The sequence below is a fragment of the Thunnus maccoyii genome, chromosome 8 (genome assembly GCF_910596095.1).
Source record: "Thunnus maccoyii chromosome 8, fThuMac1.1, whole genome shotgun sequence".
Lineage (NCBI taxonomy): Eukaryota > Metazoa > Chordata > Actinopteri > Scombriformes > Scombridae > Thunnus > Thunnus maccoyii.
In genome coordinates, this window is record NC_056540.1 from 26,032,969 (window position 1) to 26,060,889 (window position 27,921).

General features: G+C 37.8%; 1 long non-coding RNA gene across 1 annotated transcript in view; it reads right to left on the reverse strand.

Moving 5' to 3' along the window:
* Positions 1-3,780: 3,780 nt before the first annotated feature.
* LOC121902258 overlaps positions 3,781-27,921 on the reverse strand; it is a 101,063-nt gene continuing 76,922 nt past the window's right edge. The window contains exon 3 of the long non-coding RNA XR_006097501.1: positions 3,781-3,861. This is a non-coding gene — a long non-coding RNA (uncharacterized LOC121902258). The remainder of the gene's footprint in view (positions 3,862-27,921) is intronic.

The window sequence follows — 27,921 nt, forward strand, 5'->3', positions numbered from 1 at the left end:
ACACCCAGATCTGTAAAAATACCAGAAAAATGGGAACTTAAACTATAAATTGTTCATGTCTGGTATTTACTGTTACATTTTTTTTTAAGATATCATATGTTTGTTAAATCGCATTATTATCCTGCTATTCTATCAGACACTAGATCCTCTGAGTCCGAACACAAAGAACCACAGCAGAAGTATGGCAGAAGTATATTTACCCTCACTTTTTTTCGCCTCCACTCCTTTATAGAATTGGGTACTCAGTTGTCACCTTTCTATCTATTTTCTCAAGGTCAGAACATGATGGGTAGATGGCCAGACGCGAGACCGAGGTAATGAGTTTGGAATGGCATTTAGAGCAGTGAGAGGCTGGAGACTCACACCTGACTCATCACACTATGGATTCAGAAAGAATAGATAGTGTTAATGAAAATATATGGCCAAATCCTTGGTTCAAAAGAAGAAGAAGAAGAAATAGTCTACTATATGAGGCAAGCTGCAAAAATTGTACATGATAATAATAAAGGTCATTTCTTGATGTAATTACAAATTTGCATCTAGAGTGATGTATTTTGGGGGAAACATTTATTAATAGCTGTACTGTAGCAGGACCATGTTGACTAATTTGTAAAAGAATAGGAGTTTGGCTGTCATACAATTAATTCAGTGGCTAACATGCTACAAGAATCCACTCTGTTGGTTTGGCTAACATCAGATTTTTAGCTAAGCCAAACACCAGAGGCAAGCTATTGCGTATAACACAATAAAATGCAGGTTAGTGAAAAGAAATAGATCTTTTAGAGACTGAGTTTAAGTGAGAACTTAACAAAAAATGTGGTCAGTGCATTGTGTGTCAAAACCTTAAACCTGATTTTTCATGTTTGTTTGTTTTTTGTGTTTATCTTTGCTGAGTGCAGTTTTTTTTTAATGAAATTAGTATTGAGAAATGTGAGCAAATTCAGATAAACTGTATACATCCATTGTCAAGGTATGATGAGTACTGTTAAGCAGCCTACAGTAGATAAATTGGCTTTATTCATTTACATACATCGTAACAGAGAAATTGACAGCATATTTTGTATTAAACTAGCACATTGTTTGCAAGTTCTTTGTCAAATTTTAAATGGGAAATGTACAAGTCTTCTTACGAACTTACTTTATGAACAAAGCTGTTTTCTGATGTGGCACCTATGTGGTCACAGTGTGATTAGGGTTAGGCAAACTAAAGCACTTGGATAAAGGTTAGGACGGCTAATGGGTTATGGTTAGGAAAAGCAATGCTGACTCGCAAAATGTCGCAAGTCAGAAACTTGAATGTCATGGAGCTTGGCAGTGGTATTAAACATTCTGGTGGTAAATTAAGAAAGTTAAGACTTTATAAGTTGATGAGGCCTGGATATACCATACTTTTGGGCTCTGTGAGTCTACACAGGAAATTATGTTACAGTGAGTCTGACCGTCCTATTTGGGAGGTGAAACAAGTTCAGCCTACAAACACCACTAATCATATCAACAAAACCCTTTTTGCCCCTTTTATGTATTCTGCTCCAGTGTTTGCTCTTGTAAATGTCTCCTCATACCCCAGGGCATATATCTGTTCTCACGGGGCAGAGCAAGCAGAGAAACAATCATGTTTAGGCCATCCATGAATGATACTTTTCAATTGTCCTGTCAGTAGCACAGAGGAGACCGATAGAAATGTTTTTCCAAGCCTCTTACTACTCTCAATCTCAACGCCGCTCTGCCATGAGAGGAGAAAATGCTTGTTTACCCAGAAACCAACGGGCCTCCCTGATTGCCATCCCAACGGTAATGGCCAAGGATGAGGCAGATCAATAGCCATCTGCTCCCATTCCTAAAGCAATAACATTCAATAGGAAAACCCATTTACTTTTACTTACCTTTGCTTTATTTTGTTTTACCATAAGGACAGCCAGTTCTGATGAAGAGGGGATTTGACTGGACGGGCAGTTGTGGTTATGGAGCTTTTACTCCTGTAATGCTTTATGTCATTGATTTTATTATTATTATTATTTATTTATTCTGAATTTATAAGAAAATGGTCTTCAAGTCTGATCAAGAATTCAACATCTCTACTCGTCTATGTGACAGGTATTCCTTGTTGCTTCATTTGACCTTGACGTACAGTATCAGACCTGCCAACCCTGAACTATTTTTTGAGTACCACTTTGGTGACCTAGTTGCGTCAGATGCATATCACTGCTGTTCGCACAATGAATTATTGTACATAATTTGCATACATACACATTATAGTACATCATTTGCATACATGCAACAGTCAAACAGACAAAAAAGTGATACTCATCACTGATATGAAAATTCTTGATACCATTAATAGATTGTTCACAAAAATATCTGAAGATGCCAGTATTGTTAGTTAGTCATAAATGCCCATGTTTGTCCATTTGTATCACCTTCCTAAACCAAGGAACACAATTTCACTTAGGCTACACACTACCCTACCACCACTGCATTTATATAGTTTCTACTGTTTACACCGCCACAATAATAAAACTTTAAGCCAATTTGATTTTTGAAAATATGATTTTCAGCTAATTTGAAAAGATAATGACAATGTAGCTGTAAAACCCAAACCAGCCTGAACAGACTATTTTGTGGCTATGGTGAAATAAATATTTTTGAGTTGGTTAATACAACTGTTCTCATTATGATTAATATTACTTAATGGTATGATGACTTAATAACAATACAGGCTGAATATGAACATGACTGTTGAAACTGTAGAAGTAATCACATTCCTTTTTAGATATGTACTTAATTTGCAATGGGGGGTGTTTCTTTTCCTTGGAATTTTCCGAGAGTAGGCAAAGTTAAAGCAGCGACAGCAGGCAGCTTTAGTGTCATCAGGCTAGGCTAACCCATTGTTGCTAACTTTGGAGCTAACCCCTTCACTTTTACAGCAGTTGGGGAAACAACACACGTGACTTTTCATGGTCTTGACAAGCTGCAGCATTTATTAACTGACACACTGTAGTCTGTACTGTACATTTACTGCCAGACTGACAACTTACTGCTAACCTTTTCCTGGATATTTGGCATTATTTTTGACATTTAAAAAAATATTTTTTGGCCTGGCGGGGGTTCTTGTTGGCCTGGTGGCCCGCCAGGCCTGTACTATTATAGGGGAAACACTGTGTTGTGTTGCTGTCAATTTGCAGTCTCTTGAAATGACATTACACATTTGTCAATCATGATCATCCCCGCTTGATATTTGGTTGAGGGTAGGGAGAATAAATCCGGCACTATGATTGGTTGAACTCTTCTTCTTCTTTTGCTTTTTGGCAGGCGAGACGCTGCTGCCTCTTGCTGTTAGACTTACTGCACGTGCACAATTGAACTCACAGGCGTCACCGGCTTTTTCCGTACTTTAGAGTGACATGCATACAGGTTTGCAGGTCTGCAGTATGGACAATCATCTATTGCAATGGCTCTAGTCTTATCCAAGCAATGATTGCTGACATATAAGAATAACACCAATTCATGGCTGCAGGAATTTAAAAAAAAACACTGTCATTCTCACAAAGATTTTTTTTTCTATATTTCTTTTTTCTTTTATGAAATACATAACTTATCCCTGACCACCAACAAATCTGGGGTTAGAAAGTTCAGTTGCTAAATGCTACATTTCTCTCTCTCTCTGTGTTTGTGTGTGTGTGTGTTAGTGTGTGTGGGCCAGCACATGCATGTGCATGCTCTCACTTGGTGAAAACAGGAAGTTTAATAAGAGTTTGTGTGTTCTGCTGAACTTGCCTCAGAGCCAGTTCACAAATCCTCTTGCAGTCAGAGCAGCCAGCTCTCCCAGGTGAACCACTCTCAGATCAAATTATCTCCAGTTCTCTGAGACAGAGTGGGAAAAAAAGAATATAAAGTTGCTTTATTTGTTGAAAACAGTTTTTCATCACCCTATCATTCAATATTCACTTCAATATTGTGCTTCACCCCTGTATTGAACCATTGCCTTCCACCCGTTTGTCTCACCAGTGTTATTCCTGATGCAAGGTGAATTAAGTTTCTGCATCTTCCATTTTGTGGCTGTTGTTTGACTCATTGTACTAAACTAAACACCCGTTCTGGCTGCCCTCCGTATAACCTTGCATCTAACTCCAAAGACTTCCCTGAATCCTTAGCTAAGCTTCTGGGAATGATATTTCTTTACTTTGGCACACCGCTGACCTGCTGTAGATATTTATTTTCTTTCTTTTTATGATGTTATCACACTCAACGTGCACTGCTGTGGACAATTTGTCAGACTAGCATTGTCACTACTGTGTCAGTATGAGACCACTTTGCATTTATGAAGATGCTGCATCTTTGCTATAAAGTCTGGATACAATATATTCTCTCATATTTGAAATGCTGTCACTGTTTTAACTCAAACTAGTTTTTGTACTATTCATGTCTAGACATTTACTTAAGTAACATTTTTCACTTGTTCTTATTTGTTCCAGAAGAAAGCTTTAAATGCACCTCACATGAAATATACTGATATATATTACAGTGAACATTGTTGGTGAATAAGTTGGAGCAATAAAATGTAATTTCCAACCTTTAAACCTTTCACCTCATGTCACACTGCAGCAGAGGTAAAAGGGATTTTAAGAGCTCTCTCTGCGTTCTGTGTAATGGCCCAGCTGACATTTTCTACATCTTTGCAAGTATGTCTACTAATCCTATATTGTATGAGTATTAGTGTGCAATATATATCCAAATTATTGTATTAGGGAATGCAATGGAATATACTAAATCATTGTAAATAGGTCAAATTGTTCAGGTGGACTTTTCACTCAGTTGGTGACTTTATATATGTAGTATAGATATTCACATTTGAATACAGATAAATACTGATGATAAGGTCAATAATACTGATGATAATAATTGATAGATGTCATTAATCAATAATGGTAGATATCAACAACATCAACAGTAGATGATGTTAGTTCATTAGTTGATTTTATTTTGGGAAATACTGTTTATTTCTACTGCTGTATCCGCTTTCTATTGAAAGAAGTGGGAAAAACAGATGACATGGTGTTTCTGCTGTTTTGAGGTCACATTTAACCATTTTCAATATGTAATTCTTGGGAAGTGTAAAAACTCAAAATGCTCTCAGATAACTCAGATATTCTTCAGTTGTGTGTGTAAAGGTGACAGTTTCAACATTACATAACTCATCACATATGCATAATGACATAGCTTACAAAACAAACCATTCCTTTTAAATCTATTTTTAAAATAATTCACTATGTAAGGATCACTCTATTTGGCTAAATGCTTGGAGGAGCTTAGCACTGCTATCTTGTTGCCAGTTTCTCAAGCTGCAACTTCCTGAATTCACTGAAGTTGAATATAGATATTATTAGCTATACAAAACAATGAATATCAAAATATGTGGAATGCGACAAATTTTGACTCCCTCTTGCTACTACTAGTCAACAGAAGTCACCATTTTAAAGGGGGCAGCCGCAGCAGTACGTGAATTCAGCGTCTCACTGGGATTGGCCGTAAAAGGTTAGGAACACTTGCAATTAATCATCCTGTATCTGCACTGCAACAAGTATTGTTTCCAAATTTATCATGATGCCAGGCCTTTGCAGGCATCTGTGTCTCACATCATGCCATCCAAATGCCCACAGTAGGAGACATGGGATGTCAGCTGTAAATTAGCTGGCACACAGTGACCCCATGGTGTACCAGCTTTGGTTAATCCAAGGCGAGGCGCGCCGCGCACAGAGGACACAGCAGGACACAATGATCCCTTTGACTAGGGTGCTCAAGCACTATTTATGTAATTCATAGTATATCCCAATTGTGTGGATGCTATGAATGTGTACATTTGTGTGGTTGGCTCTAGTTCAACTCGATTAAGAAACACTTGCCACACCGAAAAAGGAACTCCTTCTACTAGCAATACTAGTGTCTTGCTGTACACATTATGCTATATAGGGAATGGAACCTATATATAACCTCTTGGCTATGTTAGCGCCATGATCTTTCATTACACTTCAACCAATAACGCAGGACTGTCTGCAACTGGTCTAAAATACAGTATATAAGTTGGTTATGTCGTCTTCTGATCAAATTGTTGACTTTTTTTTCCCCATTTGTTGCCTCTGTTTACATTTTCTAACAATTTAAGATGAACTCTTCTCAAATTATTTAAAAAAGACACAGTTTGCTGGACATGTTAATTGACCTCTGCAACTTTATGATTGGTCAAACAGCCTGAAAATACTCCCTCAGTGACATTTGCACACATCTCACTTACATTTCCCAATCGTTGTTGTTTGAGTTTCTTTGAGTTTTTGTCATTGCTTTTTGTGGATTAATAATAACAATCATAAACTTTATTTAAATAGCACATTTCTTAACAATGTTACAAAGTGCTTCACAAAAAGATAAAATATAATACAACAATAATAATGAAATGTAAATAAATACAATGAGATAGAATAAAATTCACATAGAGATAAAAGCTTTTTTTAAAAAGAATGTTTTAAGAAGAGAGTTAAAAGCAGTGATAGATTTAGCAAACCTAATCTCAGCAGGAAAATCATTCCAGAGTTTGGGGGCCGTATTACAAAAGCCTGATAGCCCTTGGTCACCAGCCAGGCTTTGGAAATGACCAAAAATCCACTATTGCTACTAAGAGAGGGCACCCAGGCTTGTTAGGGGTTGGTAGATCTTTGATATAATCAGCAGCCTGGTCATGTAAAGCCTTGAAGGTCAACAATAAAATTTTAAAATCAATGCGAAGATTAACAGAAAGCCAATGCAGGGAGGCCAGAATTGGAGTTATATGATTTTGTTTTCTTGAACCAGTGATTCAAGAAAGGGATCTAATTTTTGAAATTAACTTAAGTAGAAAGAAACAAAACTGAACAACCATCTTAACTTGGTCATCAAAAAAGGCCCAAATTTCTTCAGTTGGCTTCATGTTATGTGATAAGGCTCCAAGATTGCAGACTATCTGACTGAAAGAACTGGGTGTGGCAAATAAGATCATTTCCATTTTGTCATTGTTAAGTTTGAGGAAGTTTAGAGAAAGTCCAGAAATTGATATCAGAAATGCAGGCAGTAAGTTGGGTTAGGCTGCTATGATTAGTGGATTGTAATGGGACATACAACTGGGTGCATAACACAGTACTGTACATTATGCTTTTTAATTACCAGACCCAAGGGCAGCATATAAATGGAGAACAGTAACAGACCCAAGATTGACCCTTGAGGACTGCCATGAGTGAAACAGGAAACAGAAGATTGGGAATTTCCAACAACAACAGAAAAGGTTCTGTTGGGCAGAAAGGAGTGTAATGAGATAAGAGCAGACCCTTTTAGACCAACCAAAATTTCAAGATACTGTAGAAGAATGGGATCGTCAACTGTATCAAAGGCCACACTCAGGTCTAGCAGGACCAGAATGGACCTTTCACCTTTATCTGCAGCAAGGAGTAAGTCCTTTGTCACCTTAACTAAGGCAGTCTCAGTACTGTGTAGAGCTCTAAAACCAGACTGTTAGTTATTGAAAATGTTGTTAACATTCAGATGCTATAAGCAATCAGTTGAGAGACCATAACTTTCTCCAACACTTTAAATAAGAAAGATATTTTAGAGCTGGACAGATTAGACATGTGTGTCTGAGATGATATGAGTCCTAATATTCTCCACCTTTTTTAACAAAATAATTCCACTAATTCAGGGCTAAGTTCAATATTAGAGGTGGAGACACTGCTCGCAACAGAATCAATAACCTTAAATAAAACTTTGGAGTTATGGGAGTTTCTGGAGATCAAACTGGAGAAATATGCAGATCTTGCCTCTGATAGCAGCAGTCTGATAGTTAGCCATGTGACTTCTTAGGATGTCAAGCCTTCCATATATGTTCAGCTTTTCTGCATTGTGTCTTGAGGGCCCAAGTGTGCTCATTGAGTCATGGGAAAGGATTATGGTTTCATGGTTATGATTTTAAGGGGAGCAATATGATCAAGGATAGAGAGGCAGCTATTGTTGAAAGAATTAGCAAAAGCATCTTGGTACTGTTGCTGCATTAAAGAGCTTGAGGTTAAGGTATTGGATGAAGCTTCACAGAAGTTACTGGCAGAATTAGAAAAACGTGACAAGACAATAGCACAAGGCTTACCAGTGGGAGGAGATAAGGGAACATTAAAAACAATGGCTTTATAATTTGAGATATAGAAGTCAACAAGGTTCACATTGATAGGGAGAAAACCACTAGTTAGGACCAGATCTAAAGTAGGGCCTTTAGATTGTGTGGCACCTTTAACAATTTAGTTTAAATTAAAAGACTCAATAAGATCCAGGAAATCACAGGAAAGAGTGTTAGTAGGCCAACATACATGGATAATAAAGTCACCAAGGATGAGTATTCAATCATATTTGGGTATAACAAGAGAGAGGAGCTCAGAAAAAATCATGAATAAGCTTAGGGGGTCTGTATAAAAGTATACAAAGCAGAAGACCTGGATAAGAAATTTAAAAAAACTTTAAACTTCAAAGGATTTAAAAGAACAAAATTTCTATGGAAGACAGCAGTGCCACCACCCTGATCCAAATGTCAAGGGAGATGAAAATGAGAAAGGTTGGCAAGGGTAGCCTCAATTAAGGAGACAGTACCATTAAGAGTGAGCTAGGTCTTAGTAGCTATAAAAAGTCCAAGCAATTAGCAGTTATAAAATCATTGCAAATAAAGGACTTACCGTAACTATTCTAGTATAGTTTTAATCAATGAAAACTGTTGACATTTTAGTCTTTTTAGTCATCAGATTATATTGAACATTTCAGTCATTTATTAGTCTTATTTCACATAGATTGTATCATATTATCTGATGAAAAACACAGGTTGAATAATTAAGAATGCAGCTTTGCAGAAAGTGTTTGGTCTGTCGATATCAATTCAAGGAATACTTCCAGACGTGAAACGTTCTGATTTGCATATTTATTTTGAACCAACACAATTCATCAACTGGAGCCCAATGAGAGCTAAAGACATTTTGAAATCAATTTTTTGGTTGCCCAAAGTACATGACAAACTTACCTTTCTGTTCTGAACAATGGAAATAAAAGTAGTTAGCCTAAAAAAAAAAAAAAAAGAATACTGTAAACACACCAACTGCAATCTCCTTGCATTAATAAAATAAAAAGATCTGAGGTCAGTGTTAATAAGAAAAGAAAAAAGGTGCCTCATGGACTTAATAATGACATAAGGTTAACGAAATTGCTGTCTAGCAAGCTAGCTCACATGGCATCAATATTAAAGGTTAAACAAAGCAAGGTTTGCTAGAATAACAACAACCATGATAAGGAAAGGTAATGTTATACACTGCTATTTTAATAAATACAGCTGTCTACACGGGCTGCGTAATGGCTCACATTTCACTCGCACTATATACACGTAAATGCGACCTGGAGCCTATTTTCCTCTGTTTTATGCATGTAATTACAGTCATTGTGTATTGGGCTCTGAGTACAGCCCACCAAACGTGGGTGACCTACACTCAACACTGCACCTGAACGCCTCCAATGTAGACACACAGAGGGAGCACTCGCTGCTGCTGCTGCTGCTCTGCTAGCGTGCTGCTCAGGCTACAACTCCTGTGAATCTATAATTGTTTTGTCAATGAAAATAAAGAAAATTTTTGGTTTTTATTGAGTTTTTATTTTTTTAAACTACATTTTAGGTTTTTTTTCCCGTCAACAATATTGCATGCTGATATAGTCACAGTCTCATCGTCTCGTCTTAGTCATGGAAAAAAGAGATTGTTGACGAATATATTTAATCATACAGTAGTTTTCGTTAACAAAATTAATATTACAACAGGCGGAGCTATCATACAAGATGGTGGGTAGAATAACCTGGTTTCTAGCCTGAGTATGATTCTTATTTACTATGATAGTGGGCCGGTAGGGGGAGCTAGCATAAGGAACAGTGCCTGTGCTGGTTGCAATGTCATGTACTGTGAGGGAAGAAGAGTTTGTGACAGGTGTACTGGAGTATGATGACAGTCACACAGCTGGGCTAGAGAGTTGTGAACAATAATGGCAGACAACATGCGAGAACCCAGTCGGTTTGGATGTAAACCCATCCCTAAAGTTGTGGTTAAAGTTACAAAACCAGTTTAGTTTTCACACCCATTGGTGTGGAATGTGCTTAATAAGCTAGATGAAGTCACAGTAAGTTTGTATTATTGTTTTTGGACAACATGGACTTTGTGACTGCCTTTACAGACCAGTTTCCATGCATTTTGAAATTACTGGTACAGTTCAGAGCTCTTAACTAGTGCAGCATGGCTGTGGTTTAACAGGACATAATCACATTTGAATGCAGGAGTGTTAGGGTCAGTTGAGTGACAAGCACTGCAGTGTTTTTTTTTCATTATCCATGTATGGTCTGAGGTTGGTTGATTTATAAAAGGAACAGGAAGCTTTATACATTACTGTACAGTGTATGTGTGTGTATGTCTCTACGTGTGTTTGTGTACATGTCCACATGTGTCTCTGTATGTATTCTTCTCTACACTTTCCCCACAGTCCCACTGCCTTTATCGGCATAAAGCTGCCTAAACAGCTGCAGCCTTCCACCAAGAACCCTGGGACAGCTGGTCGTTCACACAAAAACTATGTCATTTTAACACACACACACACACACATACACACACACACACACACTTCCTATCCTCAGCCTCTCTCCAATCCTCTTGTATCTATCCCAGGTGGAATTGGGTTGAACAATGGCATGATGGGAAGGGTGTTGTTTGGTGGGCTTGGTGGATAGTGGAATCCTCCCCAAGGTGACCTCTGAGGGGTGGTGGGGAAAGAGTTGAGGGCTTTGGCGGTGTAATGGACTGGTGTCATTCTGGCCAGAGATGCTCAGCAGAGTAATGATATCATCTTGATGCTGCCAGATAAAAACCACACAGCTACAATTTATTTGGGGTGGGGTTTTTTTTCCTCTTTTTATTGCTTGACTTGAAAGTTGACATGGTCATTTTGCTGTGTGTGTTTAGGGCAATTTCATGACCATTAGGCACTAAACCTGACAAAAAAGTCAGCCAGAAATTTGATCAAACATTCATGGGAAGCAATGATAAAAAAAAAAATTAAAAATCATATGACTTCCACAAACTCAAAAAGTAGTTATTGCGTGTCACTACTGTATTTATTTGTTTTTATCCAATAGCTGTGACACAAAGAGATAATACTTGCATATGACTACATTGTACTGTGTTTAGTAGCAGTATGCATTTTAAAATCAATATTTAGAATTAACCTGTATACTTGAAATATGTCTTCAAATGTTGTATTTGCAAATGAGGAATACACTTTAGCAAAATTGAAATATATTTAGTTGATTTAGTTGTAATCCTTGTTGATTTAGTTGTTTTGAACAAAACTACTCTTTAATCTCAATTTTGTTTCCTTTCATATAAAAAAGATAATAATAGTGCAATTTATTCATATACCAGGACATTAATGTAGTATATAGCTGGTAAAATATTCTGACAAATACTATGGATGTATTTGAAATGTATTTTTATGAATTACATATTCATATACGTACACTATAAATACTGTGTAATTAATGAAAGATACTTGTATCAGAAATGTTCTCTACTATTAAAATGTTTAAGCATTATTTTAATAAATGAATGAATATGAACATTCTCTGAATGAGGTGATGATGACAGCAAGGAAATATATCTTTTTTTCATGCATAATAGTGTATTTTGTGTCTACACATTGCTGATTAATGTGTTGTGTTTGTGTAAAAGACAAAAATTTAAAAAGAGTGAAAAAGAGATATAATTTGTATGAGTTTTTGTACGTGTGTCTGTGCATCTTGTCCAATAATTGGCCCAAACACAAAGTGAGATCGGGTACACATACAGCAGACAAGTAATTAGCAGATGCTGAAGCTTTGCGTCTCGTAAATCTGCCCATCGCCAATGATACTGTATATCAATGAGGCTACGCAGACTCACATGAGATCCAGATCACGCTTTAATTACCTTGAAATGAACCAACTTTGAAAAAAAAGTATCTTGAACTTTCATATATATTGATCTTAATTATTTCAGCCCCGAGGGTTCAACAGACACACAAAATGAAAACAGAAGAGTGTTTCTGCCTCCCCTCCTCCTCCTCCTGACAGAGATTTTGCTCTCTTGGTGTGGAGGTGTTCAGAAAAAAAAAGGGAAAGGAAAAATAGCCTGGGGCACCTGGCAGAGGATTTGACCTGTTCCCTTGCAGTTGGAGGCAGAGAGGAGAAAAACGCACTTTTTCCCACACTAGCCATATTCAGGTTTAAAAAACTGGAAAGTAAAGCGGTGCCCCTATAGGTGGAAGCCTTCATCTCTCTCTCAATATGTAGGTGCGTGCAGTGGGGAACAATCCGGACATTGTGCTGACCCGCCCTGTCTGCTCTCAGCTTACACACCCAAAATAAGATAAATAATAATAAAGGTTTCCACGTTTATCAAGGGTCTGGGGGTCTGCCGCGTCACATTAATTTACTTTCAGTCTTATGGCATCACAGCTAGTCACGCGATGGTGTGTTAACCCCCTTGATGATGTATTAAGTTGGATATATAATACGCCGTAATAGATGAAAGTTCACCCATATGAAAACTTTCACTCTGCCTCTGTGTTTGGTCCTTTCAGCTCTACTTAATGCAGAGCTTCCAGTTCTCAGGCATGGAAAAATCCAGAATAATTTTCACTTTAACAAACAATCACATTAATGTGGCCTCACAAATATACTTACTTATCCGAGCAATGCTTTCAACATAAAGATCCTTTAAATTCACAAAAACAGTTCATAATTAACCAACAATTCAGTTCTTTTATAGTACAATATAATTACAAACACAGTATATTTCTTCTACTGAGGCCAAATGTGATTTGATATGCCACAGAAATATAATAAACTTACTACTACAAAGGGCTGTTTTTATGTCAATCACAGAGCTATTTGACAATAACTCATGTTTTCCACAATGGCCCCGGGATAACACTCCTATTCTACCACATAGCACTGTACAATAACCATATTTCATATTTCTGAGAAAATAGGCACATGGAATTGCTGACAGCGTTTTTCCTGCAGTGTATTTTCATGGTGGAGTTGTGCCCGATGATGGTTATGATAATTTGATCTAAGACACAGAGATTTGAACTAGCAGAAAGGAGGATGCAAATCCCTCAGTAAATCCCTACACTATATAGCACCCAGCCTGCCGGGAGAGTTTAATATCTACTGGAATGATTAAACTGAAAAGGTGAAACCACCATTGTAGTAATAAGAAGTTGGGCTGTGCAACAGAGGTTGGGGAGTGGGCTAATCGTTTGCACTGCAACTCTGATCTCCAATGTACGCAGACAAACCTGAATGCTAATTTCTTCAACTTATTTGCAATTTTTCCTTTTTAAAAATGTTTAAAATCTGAATACCCTTCATGAATGAAACAAAATAGGGAATGATAGTTATTAATACATTTTCTGGGTCTTTGATCAATAGCTCTATGATAAAGTATTGCTCCATTGTTTAAAAAGGACTGCAGTCATATGCATCCCTACCAACCCTGATAAATAGGTGCAGAAAAATCAGTAGTTACAAAATTTGTAAATATAATATATAAATAAGTGCTACACGTTTAGCAATTTATATTCAAGTGAGATGACTTTCAGCGTGACTCGACTTTAAAAGGTCAGTTTTCCTTCAGTGTATAATTTTTCCTTTGTGAGATATTAGTACCTATTTCTCAAAAAAACCTAGTTTTAGATATAGCATATTATATATTCATTATATTTATTTTCATGTAATGTCCATGAGACTGTCTCATAGTAATTTTAACAACAAAGGAAGTAATGCTACTGATTCCAACATCAGAGTAAATAATACTCTTAATTTGATTAGACAAATTGTATCATAAATCCGAGGCCAATATTTGTTCCTCACATCACTTACGTAGATATTTCCTTATTCAACACTCTTTCCGTGTCTGCCATATAGCCGCAAACGTAGCCGCATATTCTGTTGGCAGTCGCTTCTTTTCCTCTGCCAACAAGGATCTTTATTTGGAAGCTGTAACATGCACAGAGCCTCACGCTATCCCCAGATCACATCACCCATGGCCAGGCCCCCAACCAACTGGTGGTTGCCACTGAAATAACACAGAGTGATCCCTCACTGGCTTCCCACCCGGAAAAACTCTACACTAGCCACTTGTTTACCTTAGTTCGCCACCATTTTGTGCTGAGCAGGTGGCATAAAATCAGCTCGTGTGAGCTGAATGTGCTGGGAGTGAACGGCCATGGGGGTGTCTGTGGGAACCAAAGGTTTTCAGTGTTTGTGGCTGAAAGCTGCATAGAGCTGAAGTGTTGATTCTCAGTAAATCCAGCAGCACCAGCAAGCCTGTCACACTATATTTGATTCAATAATGATGTCAAATATCTTTCTAAATGGAGCATTAAAACAATTAAATTGTTAAGATGCATCTGAATGAGCTTTCTTATCATTCACTCATGGTACCACAAGGACTTTCATTAAGAGCATCCAATCCACCTATGACATATTTTCTTCTTTCATCTATTGACGTGTTTTTGTTATCTCAGAGACTTCTTGTGATACTTCAAAAGTCCTGTAGGGAAAATTATCTTTGCCTTGATTGGACTTCTACATTGGCTGGTCAACAGAATCAAATACCCAGCTGACACTGCACCACCCGACTCCACATCCCTCATCTGAATGTCTATTAATAGCATTAATAAGTGTGGACCTTATAAAACCCATGAGGTTTTCACTAGAATCAAATCTGATAGCGCTGCTGGGTGTTGTAGGAAAAGGGTCAGGGAAGGATTTAAAGTACACAATTCCTCTGCAAGTACAGTGAGTACTCTCGTAAAATCTTGACCCACATACAGTACATTCCTATTTAAAAGAATACACATGATAAAGCAGTACCTGAAAATAAAAGAAAAAAAATTAGTTGTCCTTCTAGCAAATTTTGTGACTTTTAATTGAGTGTGGCCTTCTAAAGCATTGCTTACTCAATATTATTATCATTATGTTAGGTGCTTTCTGTACAATACTACAGCATATTATCATTATTATTATCATTATTATTATTATACATAAGCAACCAGATTAATGGCCAAATTGACAAGAGTGTTTCTGACAGACATAACTTATTTTTCTCTTTCCTTTATGTAAATTAAACATAATGAGCTTCACCACTTAATTGAAGCTCATATCCTATCATTCCTACATTTAAAATTAAAACTTTAAAATAAATTAAAATCATTGAACCAGGAACATTTTCCCAGACATAATGGATGACCCTACATCATTAATGAGAAAAGTAATGTGTTTAGAGTAACTTGTCACTTAGGATGGTGCCACCCACAAAACTGCCTTGTGAAGTTTCATTAGAGTCATAAAAAATAAGGAAAGAGGGTTTTCAATTCAGTTCAATTTTATTTTATTTATATAGCGCCAAATCACATCAGAGGTTCACAACAGAAGTTATCGGGGCACTTTTCACATAGAGCAGGTCTAGACCGTATTCTTTATTTTACAGAGACCGAACATTCCCCCATGAGCGAGTACTTGGCACCTGGCGACAGGCAACAACAGTCAGGAGTTCCCAGGAGGAGTTTTGGTGCTGCAAAATCTCAAATGGTAAAAATGGCTAAAAGAAATAATTAATAGTTGTGATTAAGAGAAGACTACTGTCAAGATCAAATTAATCAGACAGGGAAAAAATCTAACTGATCTGATCAGAGAATGGGTACAAATGGTCATTCGAAAGGCCGAAGGGTAATAATGCTTTGTTACCTACAATATGGGATCTGTGTCAGTTTGATGATGTTAAATGTTTTATTCAAATCCTTTATTTTTTCCCCTGGTTGCTACCAAGTGGCTAACCCTGTTTGGACATCCTGTTTTGGGTTACTTCCTGCTTGTCATTACATTGATAAACGCTGCATAGGCTGAATGTTAATTTTTAAAAAAGATAATTTTTCACCCCATTAGCACAATAGAGTACACTGTGTTGTCACACCACCAGGACCAATTGAGACATGTAACTAGGGTTAATTTACTTTCCATTACTCAGTTCATGCTTTTGTATCTAAAGCACTGTTGTTACATTTATACCTCCCCTCCAAGCAGACCTGGATGTTAACCTGTAACACAAGATAAAAATGCATTTTTATCTTTTGTATTATACTGCTAAACAGTATCCAGGCACAAAAGCAACCAACTTGCAAGGTAAATGCGACGACTCATTCAGGCTCCATACACAGTAATTCTGCTCTAGCCCCTTTAGTCTCTGCTGGCTAAATCCTCTGTTAGAGGTAGAGGCTGGGTTTGATCCCCTGCAGGATCTCAGTTTATCTCTCTTGCAAATCTGCTGCCAGATGACAGGGTTAGCTTTGTGGACTGTGGCTGCCCACGCTCTCTTAAAGATCGACACAATGCCTGGTGCCACAGTGTTTCTGCTGTTTACCTATTCTGGACCACTGACTTATACGGGGGTTGAAAAGCCATCTTATTCTTAAAGATGCAATTGATGTATGTTTGTTTATGGATATCTTAATTAGATTTCAAATATTTCCCATATCAAATTCATATCAAAGGGAAAAAAAATCAATACTTGTTGCTGTTTTTCATTCAATAACTCAAACTATACTACCTGTGAAGAATTTTTAAAGTAATATTTTACTTTAAGCATACAGAGGCAGTATATAAGCATTTAATAAATGATTTATAACACTATAATGTAGTTATAAGTAGATAATGACATTTAAGTGTTTATTAATATAAAGCTTTTGTCAACAATTATATTCCCCCATGAAGACATATTTTATATTATTACAACTGTGTTTTACTATATTTTCATTCATTATCTGTTTATACACCAGCCTCCACTTATGGGTGCCGTCAGGAGAAGTTACTGACAAATACATTAATAAACACTTACATCTGCTGTTATGTGCATTATAGTGTGTAAGAAACTATTAACTAAATTCTTCTATATTGATTATAAATGCTAACAGGGGAGTAAAGTGTTACTGATTTTTTTTTTTCAATTATGGCAATTTACGCTTCAGATTTTTTTTGATTTTTTTTTTTTTTTTAATCAAAAGAAACATTGCGGTCATTTTGTGATGATTTTTTGTCCACTTGGAAATGGTGAATAATTTTGAAATCAAATTCTTAAACTGTGTTTCAACATTCTCAGTTAACATAAATTAATATAATGTTGTGTATGATGTACTAAAGACTGCAATGTCACTGAGCATCATTAGAAGTACTGAAATAAAAACTGATTTTATACAGAGTTTAAATGTAAAAGCAAAAGGAAGAATAAAGAAAAAATAAACTGTACTGTGTTTGCCCTTACAACCACAGCCCATACAGTGCTCTGTGTGCTACACATGCCCAGTCACTGCTGTGTCTTGTGTCATCATTTCATCAGCCCTGTGCAACCAGCTGCTGTTGCTGCTTGCTCATTAAACATTTGTAGAGTCAATACAAATTCCACCAAGGCTCCCTTCCTCAGGGCAAACATTGGAAAATACAGTATGTAAACGGTGCCGCACTCATCATTCACCTCTGCAGAAAATAGAGCTATCTTCCCACCGTACTGTATCAATAACTGAGGGATGGAGGGGGTTCAGAAGCAAACCTCCGCAATTCATAACGAGCCTGCGTCGCCTCCGGCAGATGTGAAGGTTTGCTGCTGTTGACAGCTCATCTCTCTGCAGAGAATCACTGATTATTGTTAAATGTCAATGTGAAATATCAACTCACCATGTGAGAGTACTGAGCCAGAGCATTCTGATGCACAAGAACTTTCTTAAAAACTTTTTTTAACCAGGGAAGCAGTCTTTTGCCGTTTCACGTTCATTTCACACTAGGGAACTTCCTAGTACAGATACTTGCTTATACTGCAACAAGCAGCTCTACAGTTCCAGTTGCAGGCTAATATGTTGATGACTGATTGTAGCTGCTGAGAGAGGAAACAGATTTCTTTTTAGCTGATTACCTCAGCCGGAACAGGAAGTTGACATTTTGTATTCACTGTTCCTCTCTGGCCTTTTGGCGACCCGCATCTTCCCTCAGATTTATAGATTTTTGATACTATAACTTACCTGGGGTGTCACAGGTGTGTTGTTTAAAGAATTTCACAAGGGTTTATGTGCAAAAAAAAACAAAACACAATTACAACATGATGGCAGAAAAGAGTGTCTGGTCTCACCTACTTAAAGGATAGGTTCAAAATGTTTCAAGTCTGTCTTAAAATAACAGTCAGGTGACATTATGAAAATTGAAACTGGTTTCAAAAGATCCCCTCCAAACGCCCTTACATTTAAGTAATTGGGGACAAAATCCAAAAGATAATATGAGGATTCAGCCACCTGAGTTAGTCAAATAAAGTGGACATCTTCCACAGTTAAAGGTTTTTTTAGTTTAAAAAAAAAAAAAAAAAAAAAAAAAAAAATCACTCTTTGTGTCTCGACAGGCAGTGTTTTCCTGTTCAGCTGCAGTGGAAGGATCGTAAGAGAGGGAGACAATCTGGCATTGAAAAGATAGTGACTTTGATAGATATGTATTTGATTTGATTTATTTGCACAGCTGAAGCATCATATTAGCGTTAAATAAACTTTTAAATACATTTTTATACAGAGGGAGACCTGTGGATTTTACATTGTGGATCATAAATGGATCTCTCAGAGGCCAGTGTGAACAGGAGGACAGCAAGAAAAACATGAGTCATTGTTCATACGGGTACCTCACAAATGTTTTAAAACAGACTTGAAAAACTGTGAACCTTACCCTTAAGAAGAAAAAGTTCCCTCTGTTTACCAAATCAAAGTATAGTGTCAGGTATGGACTACTAATGCAATATAAAGAGCTAACTCAATACAACACTATACCACAGCGAGAAAACACGACATCCAAAGAGATGATTGATTCACTTTTAGTCAAGCTGACAGGAAACATAAAAAGGTGAAGGGGGAACATGTAATAAACGTTGCCGGCAAGGATCAAACCAGTTACATGGAATGTGCCTTAGACAATTGGGCCACCAGGACGTCTGGCCAATGTTAAAAGTTTTGCCTCTCTTGTCCCAAACAAAGTGATCATCATAATCCTGATTTGTGCAGTTTAGAGCTTAGTATTGTCAGTTTTTAGGTTATTGATGTCCAGATATTTCAAACATTTATATCTTGTTGTCATTTAGAGCAGCCAACACTGTCTCAACGATTCAGATGAGTGAAATAATCTTAATTATCGTCATTATCGTCATCGTTACAAGCAACTACTGTTCAGTCTCACTGAAGCACCAAACAGAGGTGACGTAATTTTGTTAAGCTCTCTTAATTATGATAATAAGTACGGGCATCTAGACATTGACTGCTATGTAGTTATTTTAAAAAAATGGATCTATAGATGTCTTGCTGTGGATGTTCATGGTGACAAGCTCCATAAACATTAAAGTACAATAGCATGTCTAAATGCGTGCAGGGTGTGAGTGTGTAAGGTTGAAAAAGTAGAAAATGATTTATTGTAGTATATTCAAAAAAAAAAAAGAAAAAGTTTGAAATGTTAAGTAGATTTTACTAAATAAAAACCATAACTATATATTTTTACTATACTACTTTCACTGCAATCTATATAATCAAGCAGAATGTTAACTAAAGGTCACACAGGTCAATCATTGTTGCCCCAGGAGCAGTGGCAAGTTGACTAAAAGCCCCCCAGAGTGACAGATATTTCAACTGCAGTCATATTAGCAATATGTAGATGTTTATTATTATTTTATGTTTCAAAGTGGACACTTGTGATGGAAAGCGACCATTTTTGCAAAACATCTGCAAGGTTTTTGAAAAGAATATGCACATCTGCAGGTAATGATATAATCATATAATTAGATTTTGTTTATTTTAATTAAACTATATATTTCCCCATAATGCTGAATTGTTGTCAAGTTGCCTTTGATTATCCTGGACTCAAGAAAAAGCGGAGTGTATCTATGCGTTGTGCTGTCGCATTTAAAAGATCATTATACTGTATATCACATGATTATTGTTATTTGGAAACCATATGCCGTAATCTTCTACTACCCTCAGTGGAGTGTCTCTGCTGCAGAGACTGTACTGACTTCTGCGGTGAGTAATCTGGCTACTGGCATGACGCCCCCGCACTGTGAATGTGAGAATAGCCTGCTGGGAGCAAAAGCACTCTGGGGCCTGCTTATGAAACGTCTTCCTGTGATCCCAGCTAGCTAGGCCCTTGAGGTTCATCCTGTGAGCAGGACATTGCAGGAGACACTGTAAGTCCAGGTCACAATAAACTGGGTCTAAGAAACATTACTGCTTTTTCCATTCGTTCAAAATTCAACGGATAAATAAATATAAAATGTTTTCTTATTTTTCTAAAGAACTGTAAAAGTTTGTGAACAATATAGACAGAAAGTCAAAAAAAAGGGAAAACAATAAGGTTTATATTTAAGTGTGTACTGGAGTTAAGAAAAAGAACATTAAGCATAATAAATACACAACACCAATATGACAGAGAGCACTCCCATGTTGTAGCTTTGATGCTAGATTATCAAAACATTTGGGTGAAGGCAATATTGCACATTTGCATGCCCTGTAAATACAGTACTAACTGAACTTGCATACTTCATTCAGCTAAAGTTTACATGGGTAAAGTGTGCAAACACCAAAAGTTAGTTTACTTTCCCCCCCTCATCGGTGACCTCGAATTTCCTAAGTCGCAGACACTTTGAAATCCAGTTTGTTTTCGGGCCCTTCAAAAGACAACACACTCCCTTTTTCATGGTGTAAATTCTTGAGAGCCTGAATTATGACAACAGATGCAAATAGTTTGTGTATATTTGGTCAGATGTTCTGTATTTATTTCCTTCATATATCACAAGGTATCTTGGGCATTTTTTTTTTCTTTTTTTCTTTTCTTTTTTTTTTTTTAAAGGCAACATTTTATTGTCCAGGACTTCTCTCATCAGTTGGAACAAGATTTAAGAGATAAGACAAAAATGTAACCTTAACATGAACCTTCTATGAACGTATGACCCCGACTGGTATGATCTTCCTCTGGTGTAAGACTAAATAAGTCCAATGTGTGCCAAATGATTCAGAAAGAATCAACATTTATTGAACTTATCTGTCCAGAATCTAAGTTTGCTTTTGATCTTATCGCAAATTTCATTAGTGAAACTTAATCAAATTTACAACAGAGGAAACGTGCAGTGCTGGCGTGTTGTAAACACAAAAAGAATTCACAACACATCGTCTCTATAGATATTGTTTTCCTACCTATGTAGTCGCCCCAGAGGTGAAGTTTACAAGAAATTTTGCGTGCGAAGCGAGGTGCCAGACGGTCAACACTCGACTCCGCTAAACAAAAGTAAACATAAATTCCAAAGATAGCTGATGGCTGTCAGTCAAACCCATCCTCAGCTGCCTTCACCTGTCAGCCGTCAGTCTTTTCCCATGGTTCCTCTGGGCTGAAGTGTCCCTGCCCATGTTTTTAGACAAACAGATCAGATTCCTCCTCAAACAGGCCGCTGCCGTCCCTTTTGATAACAATGTAATAATTCAAAACAAATGATTCAGCTCTTTGATGAGAGCACTTTACGGGCACGAAGACTCACCCTCACACTGACATCTGTTTGATTTTATCTTCTTGAACTTTATCCTCTGCTGGAAAATTTACTGGCTCTGACCAGAGCAGTGTGTTAAAGCCAGACTAATAGAGGGGCAAAGACAACTGAGACACTGGGCAGGACAGCATGTCTTAGCCCGTAAAGCCTGCAACATATAGCGCTACAAACTCTACACTGTCAAGCATTTAAGGAATATCACGTTTTCAGAGTGGTCTCTTGAAATTTTGTAAAAATGAGCACATTTTCAAATGCAAATAAATGACTCAAGCTCAAAACGGAGCGGTGGATACTTTTCCTGGAATGAAAGAAATACATGGATGAGACGCCACTACAAAAAAAATATCTAGTTTGACTTGGATATAACTGTGCAGATTAATGGTGTGGAAGTCTATCTTGTAGATGTGTAAATGCAACTTTTATTCAACACCTTGCTCAGTGAGTAAAGTTTTATTTTAACCTTTTTTTTTTTTTCTTAAAATGCAGCTTACTGGCAATCAAATTGTGAAAACATTTACCAAAGTTGCTTAACAATATAACAACTCTTGTGACAAAATTAACCAACATTGAATGCAAAAGTTAGCTCGGTTGTCATCATGTGGCCGAAGTATGGAACTATCTCCAAAGAAAGACTATTAGAGGCAGCTGAAAGCTCTGGGAAAAGCATGTAAGTGGATGAAGAGGTTTTTTTTGGGGGGGGGGGGGGGGGTGTTTCATGTCTAAATTTGACCACTGGCCAACTACTTCCTGTTATGTCACATGGCTTCATCTTTTCATAGTAGCAGGAAATTTCAACTATTTGTGTTTCACACCATGTATAAGCTGATTTTGCATTTTCTTTTTAGACTATATTGCTCATTTTGCAGTTTTTGACAAAGAGCGTGCTAATGGAATTATGACAGTGATTATCGTAATAAATCCAATGCACAAAAGCTCAAGTTACGGCACAATCATTTCGTCTGATCATCACTGTATTTCGCAGGAACATGTGTGAACCAAAAGAATCATGAAATGAAAACCTGGCCCTCTTAATTCTTAATATCAGCGCTACCTTCTCATGCTTCTCTATATTTCTTCCCTTGACGAGGGCCTGGGGTTGGGGGGGGGGGGGGGGAGCTGCCTGTGCTCTAGACCCTGGCCGTGGTTGGAGCTGTATGCTAAAGCCATGGTCAGGCCCCAGAGATTTGCAGCCTCTTAGATGCCTATAACTCATCCCTAGCCCTGCTTCTGAAGGGAGATTTTCCCCCCTCAATCCCAGGCCTGAAATATCCTTTCAAAGGCCACAGACTGGAGACAGATATGTAGGTGTTTTAGATAAGGTAGGAATTGCATTAAAGGATTTTTCCTTTTTAAAGCTGTTGCTATCTTTTTCTGCCCTTTCCCATAGACTTAAGAGGAGTAGTTGAGAAAGGATGGGAAGGGGGGTAAGGGATGTACTTTGGGACAGACTAGTCCGTACATTTGTGGTCAGTTCACAGCTCATAAAAGACTAGCGCTAACCTCAGTAAAAATTGAATAATGTAGAGTGGCTAGAGGCAGTGCAGAACCTTCTCAAAGAATACTAAAGTTATTGACCCAAGTTTGAAGGAAAATCCTCCCAGCTCATTGATCTCTTCACCAGCATAATTACAGGGCAGCGAGATGAATCTTCATGTGGAGGAAAATAGAAAATTCATAGTGATGAATTTTCAGAGTGACGGGGATTCTTGCCAAATGCAACCGTTAAATTAAAAGCTCTTTCCCAAAACCACAGAATGGGATAATTTTGTTTTGCAAAGTCGAGTGTGGCCAAAAAGCGACTCTGTAAAAGTCAACAGAGTCTCACCCAGGCTGCGGCGTGTGAAAGTGAAAAGTCGGTTTAAACAGCAGGTCTGTTAAGGCCCTAGTATGTATGTAGGTATGTGCACGGCATTCCCGACTTCTCCTCTCCACACTTCTCTGTTTTATAAGAGCTTACGCTTCGCTTTGGCATTTGCTTTAAAACTTTATAATTATGTGGCCTCCTTTTTCCCCAGCCGACTGTGTTTACATTTGCCAGCTTAACATGCACACGGTCCAGTCCACACACACGGCTCCTCCACAGTCCACATGTCGTTCTGCTGCAGTGTTTGTTGGACTGGGCTACAGAGAGATTAGTCGCCTCGTTCCCTCTGGTGCCTCGGCGTAATGTTCTTCACCCAGAGGGCTTGGCTGCTCATTTTCCAATAGGACCTTGGAGCAAGAATTTCACTCTTATTTTTTAAATGAGCATTTATTTTCCCTTGCAAAGCCTGCTGAAATGTGAAAAAAAAAATCCATCCATCATACTTGTATTACTGTATTATTCATTGCCATATACAATGTTTCTCCATTTGATTTCACTAAAACTGAAATATTTGAAACACAGTAAGAATCTGGCTGAAGAATTATAAGAAAAAGTGTGAACAGTGACGTGACAATCTCCGTCCTTTTGGTATCATAAGATTAAATGAAGTTAATAACCTAACTACACAGTAAAATAATTTTTCCTCTTTAGTCCATTTTTAGTTGCATTTCCTTTTGCATGATCCATGTCAAGTCGTCAAAATTTAAATAGTTTAAGAAGACATAAAAAGTCAACTTTATCCGTTGTCCGTTCTGAATGACACAAACAGATGGAAACAATAACTTTCACCTGGTCAGTTTACTTCATGAAAATAGAAACTGTCCTAGACCCACACATTAAAAAAAAAAAAAGAAAGTCTTGCACTTTAACACACTGTAAATATGCCAGTAGTTATGATGAAAAAAACATCCAATCATAAATCAAAGTATTCTGAGACGCTTGCTTGAACGGAGCCTCAATATTTGCTGAAATAATATATCACATCTCATATTGAGAAAATTACAGACAAGCGCACTCAGGCTAGGGAAGTGCTCTAGAGTAGACAGGGACTAGGACCCACATGGTCAAAACCCACACATCAGTGGATTCGTAACGGCATGAGAGAGAAAAATAAGAAAGAGAGACGGGCAGTGGGGAAACTTGCTGAAAACATGCCTGTGGCACTGGCTGAAATCGAGGGAGGAAAGACTCAAATTTGCACAGAGAAAAAGCCACAATTGAAGTTGTGCATGAAATTATTGAATAACTTGATTGTGAGGCAAAAAGTGTAATCTGTTCAATTAGCAATCCTCCTTTTTGTCTTCACTCATTCAGAATCTGCACACCGGGACAACTGTTTTAAAGCTCTCTAAAGGTAAGACTGGTTTCATTTCTATTCTTTACCACTCCATTGTGCTGTTTTTTTTTTTTCCACTCTACTCCAGCACAGATCATTGGCTCATTTGTTGTTTGGTGGTGTACATTTTACTTATTGAGCAGTGGAGTTTTGTACAGCCTAGGCAGAGATTAAGACAAATTCTGATAAGGACTGGAAGTTGACTCTCAGCATTAAGGAGGATTAATGTTTAGCTCTGTGTGGCAGGGGCCTTCTCAGTGGCTGTGTTTACGCAGTGTTGCAGACCCCGCATTAATCCGAAATTAGTATAAAAGATCAGCTGTGGCCACTGAGGCGAACCTTCACAGGGCTTAGGCCAGTAATCAAGTCTCACTTTGGGACAATGAGCGCCTGGAAGGTCAATGAGAGGCCTGGGTTGAAGGGACGAGGAGATTGAGGTGGGGGGGTGGGAGACTGCTGAGGGACTTTTGGTGACCACATGGTTTAATTTAGGTGAGATCCACACACACACACACACACACACACACACACGGTTTGCCCCCACAGTATGTGCCTTCTCCTCTTGATGTCGGGTGTTCATGACCATGATTTGTTTTTGTTACAGCTGCAGAGGACATTAGTGTTTATAATTTAACACCTAAAAGACATTTCTTCCTTTTTCTCGAAGCCCGTCTGAAATTTAAGACATGTATTTGAATTCACACAAGTTTACATTTCACAGCACTAAGTATTACCTCTGTCACATAATTATAATGTGTGCTGAGGGATTATAACAATAAATAGTATAAGACTATCTAGCTGCTTGTAGCGTAGAACAACATCTCCTGTTCCAATGCAAACCAACATTCAGTAGAGCTGGTAGGAGAATCGCAAGAGATGACTCGGCTCCAAGAGCGTCTTACCGGAAAGTAAAACTGTGTCAAATTGAAAACAAGCAGTATAAAAATCAGCAGTAAATTTTCCACTACCAAACTGGTGCTGGCTGGTGCAACACAAGAGGCAGCACCGCTGAATTCAGTTAGGAAAATAAAATAAAGGAAATATAGCTCAGCATAAACCACAACCCTTGGATGATGAATACTCGCAAAACTGTTGATATCTGCATTATTTTGTATTTTTAAACCACTCACACTGTGAGCGGCCACATTCGAACCTGCTTCCAAAAGGAGACAATTTTATTGACATTTTAAATAAGGCTCACCATACGTGTAGCGTTATAATGCGGCCAAGTGAATGTCTCAGCTGCAGCGAAAAGGGTCCGAGGAACTTGCCCTTGTAAATACTTTCCAAACTACATCTATAAAGTTCTTAAATTATTTATTTATAGGGATTTTATAGTGCCTGAGCAAATTACAGTGCCCTTGAAAAAGAAACAGAAAATCATCTCCTCAATCAAGTATTCTTGGCACGTGCCAAACTTTAATCTGCACTGACTTTTCCACAGTAGTTCCTCTATGTCTGTCTTTTGCGCACACATGTTAACAACAGACAAACTACAAATGAAAGGGGAACAGCACAAAAAACAACAGCAACACAGCCAAATGATAATTTAGGGCATTTGCACCACATTGTGGTGGAAGCAGCTCTCTTCAAGTGCCAGCGGGGTACCAGGGAAGCCCCCACCCCAGCCACCCACTGCTCCTGCTAAGATTAGACAAATTAAACACTATTATTCACGTCACTCCCGCAGCTGGCCTTTTAAGTGGTTCTACGTTAACTATCATAATGGTTTGCTTTGAAAGCCACAGTCTTCTCCTTAATTTACAATATGAAAAAGCACTTTTGGCCAAGTCTTGGTGGGATTTTTCTTCTCTTGTGCCTCATGTTGCAGGGGAAAAAATGTTTTACACTGCAGTTTGTAGTATGTAGTATCTATGCATGAATTTCCTGTGTGAAACATTTTATATGCATATCCGTATTTAAACATTACTGTACATGCATTTATATTACATGTTCACTTTGTAGATTATCATGTTTTAAGACAGATCACTTCTTTTAGATTTTTTGTCATCAGTAATTTTCTCATAGCATGTAATTTATTTCCCAATGCTAAAAGTTTTGTACAGTATATTTGGTTAAAAAGTCAGCCAGGACTCTTCATGTCAGATATAATCAATGTCTGTCCCTGTGCACTATTTCATCATTTACAAGAAGACATTCCTGAGTTTGTGTCCTCTCAGAGTGAAGAGTATACTGTAGTGGGTCTGCCAGACTCTCACATCTGTCCATACGTTTTTAATGTAGTCTCCTGTTGGGAAAAAGGCCTTTCATTTTCCCTGTTCATGTATCCCCGCAACCTGATAATGGATGTGGTATTGGCCAGGGGCCCGTGGACTGAGGACGGCCGGTGATGGATAACCTAGTTTCAGAGCCATCATCACTGTACAGCATGTGCCTTGTATCTGTAGTAAAAATGCCCCCACCCACACTGAGTGTGCCCCAGATATGGATTTAGGAAGTGACAGATAGTGACATCCTGTTAGCTGTATTACATTTTAAACCACTATCAAAGGCACAAACTCACACCAAAGAACTCAGTTATCATACCATGTGGGTACACGACGGACAAAATAATGGAAACACCACATAAACAAGAACTTTAGCTTCACTGAAACTAAAGCTTAATTACAGAGGCAGATAAACAGCCCAATTATATGCCCATTAGTAAAGTGTCAGTCTTAAAAGAGGTAAACATGTCACCACTTTAATATTAATAGTTATGTTACAATGTCACAGCTCATCAAAAGGGAAAGCTGACTTTTACAGAATAGCTGCTAAATGATCACCACCACCAACCAGCAGCAACACACAGTATGGCCACAGAATTAACAAAAATTTGACACAGTCTCAGCAAAAAAAAAAAAAAAGTACACGATGAGATTCATAAACTACTTTTCATGGTGGGTTTTGAAAACTATATTTAAAAAGGGGCACGCCACTGTTTTTACACATGAAGTTCAGTTTACTCATCATGATGAGTACCACTC